This window comes from Sprattus sprattus, assembly GCF_963457725.1.
Source record: "Sprattus sprattus genome assembly, chromosome: 17".
NCBI classification, from domain to species: domain Eukaryota; kingdom Metazoa; phylum Chordata; class Actinopteri; order Clupeiformes; family Clupeidae; genus Sprattus; species Sprattus sprattus.
In genome coordinates, this window is record NC_137915.1 from 18419441 (window position 1) to 18422158 (window position 2718).

The following is a 2718-nucleotide window of genomic DNA, read 5'->3' on the forward strand; positions in this document are numbered from 1 at the left end:
GAGGCAGGACTGATTGCTGTTATTTTCCACTCATGTCTGTCATATGACTGAATGTAGTATGTAGAAAACTGTATTGAAAAAAAGCAGCTTTTTCAAAACGTGTTTTAACCGATAGTGCCAGTAGAGAATATCTACCCATTTATAAGATAATCTAATATATTTTTTTAGAAATTGTGTAAATTAACATACTGATGAAATCTTTGTGTGATACTATTATATATAACTGTCAAGAGTAGAAGCACACTATGAAAAGTATGCAAACTTGATTTTTTTAATAATGTAGTTATTAAGAGACAAAGAAACAAATGAAACTTCTTGCTAACACAAAGTGAAAGACTCTATGAGACGGGAACGCTCAAAGCACAGTGGGAAAAAAAGTACAATAGAAAGAGACCAGCGAGTCTTTGAGTGGAGAGGCTATTAAGTTGGAGAAAATAGCCCCACTGTATAACAGAAAGGTTGCTGATGTTACGAAAGGTTGCTGATGTTACTTCCCAGTCTGTACCAGCGAAGAGGAGGGCTATGTTTAAAACTCCCGAGTGCACGTTAAACAAAAGGTCTGTGGGTCTAACAGTTGTCTTGAACAAGCATCGAATTTCTTCCCGCATGCACTCGCTCCAGTTGTGTGTGTGTGTGTGTATGTGTGTGGGTGTGTATGTGTGTATGTGTGTGTGTGTGTGTGTGGGGGGGGGGGGGGGGGTGGTTGTTGACTGGTGTGTGCTCATTTTGAACATGCTGACTCAGGCTGGTTGACCCCTGCCGTTCTCCGGCCCCTTTTAGAAACCCCCAGGAGAAGTACAAGAGCAATTATGAGCTACATCCCATCTAGCACGCCGCAGCGAGTGAGGGACAGGGAGAGCCATGGCGGGAAAGGCTCCTTTCCAAACAAAAAGGTCAGCATGGCTTCCTGTGCTTATAGCCGCTGTCTACCATGCTGGGAAAACGGAAATAAATAATAAAAGGAAAAAGAATCGACTGCCATAGAGGTCCGGCAGAAAGGCTGTGAAAAAGCAAGTCTTAAGCAGAGCAATCATATTTATGTCACACCTGTCAGCTGAATAGGATTGAACTGACAATAATATTCAACCGCTTACAATAAGATGAGTGACATCCCCCCCCCCCCCCCCCCCCCCCCCCCCCCCTATAATGGAACCAACAGCAGACCACAATTGCTTGTTTTTTTCCACAACTGTTGGTAAGCAATCAAAGGCCTCTGTGATTGACTTCCTCAGTGAGTTGCCAGCGTGTGTTCTGTCAGCAGTTAAACCCGCAGATTAAAACACCTCACCCATTTACGAGCACTTCCATCTTGTTTGGTGGTTGCTGATTCAGAAGGAGTGCTTGAAAAACTCAAGATTTGACCCCTCACCTCCTGCAATGGACTCAATCTAAACTCGCCCCAGGGGGACTCTGTGCGCTTCTAACAGTTCACATCCCTGTGGTTCCCCCCTGGCTATAAAGGTCACTCATTGCGTTTGAGTTCAGTATTGTCAGCTGTCGCGGGAATGTGCTTCACATAAACAAAAAAATTGTTTTACGAAAATCTCACCTGATTCCTGTCATTGTTGTCCTGTGGTTACTGTGACCGGCCAATGAGATTTCATCAGTCCTTGTCTTAACCAATGCCTCCTTCGTGTTCCCTTAAGAGATTCAGAATGGAAACTGTTCTGCTATTAAGATGACTGTGGTACTGCTTTGAACACAAACACATTTAATAAAATGTGATGAGATTCAACAATCAGGACGGTAAATGTTGACATTGTATTGGAGCTGGTCACATACTGTTCATTTTCCTCTAGATTTTCTCTTCTAGTGTTTGAAGAAGAGAGAAACCATTCTCTTTTTCTATTAACATTTCTGTTCTATCATTTATATTAATTCACTGTCTTATTAAGTCAACACTGGAACCATCCACTGTATCAACATGGAGAGTCAACTTATTGCTGGCTATTCATCCTATTTATTCAGGATTTTATTCATTATTTTTATTTTGTATTAAGGAGAACGCAGCTGAGTCTGATGTGATTTGTCCGCTTGTTGGTTTGTTCACTAAATTTCACACGTCACGGTGGAACCGCCCCATGCTGTGGCAATACCTCATTGGGTTTTTGCACCAAACAATCCATCAACTCGTTTGCTGGTCTTGAACAGGTAATGGTGCAGTTTGGGCAGGGGTTTCATTTTATAGTGCTATCAGCGTGTTGAAAATATCCCAGGTCCTTAGCTTTTGGCATTAGCACCAGAACCAGTTATTTGGGAAAACTGTGACATTTTAGTGCTAAAAGGTATTAAAGGATCACACTTTTTGGCTCTCAATGATTGCTAAGTTAGCTTTCTCTTCAACATCAACTTCAAATTTAAAGAAAGTAATGACTGTTCTTCAGCTGCTTTCTAATGGCATTGCAATACTATAAGTCTGTGAATAGTATATATCAGGAGAACAGTGACCTCTAGTGTCAAAGGTCATTACAGGGGCACTCCTGTATTTTCCTATGGGGCAAGCATCCACACCAAAGTAAACCTCGTTTTCATGTAGACCTATTATGATAGATCTGTGTCTGTTTACCTTACAATAACTGTAAATAAACTGTAAAATATTACTGTTTCTACAGTTTTCCTTTCTCTTCTTCTGGTTTGGTCCGGAAGAACTAATGACTTTAGATACAGTCATTTTCTAGCATTTCCTTACACTATTTGAGGTAAACAGAGACAGGTCTA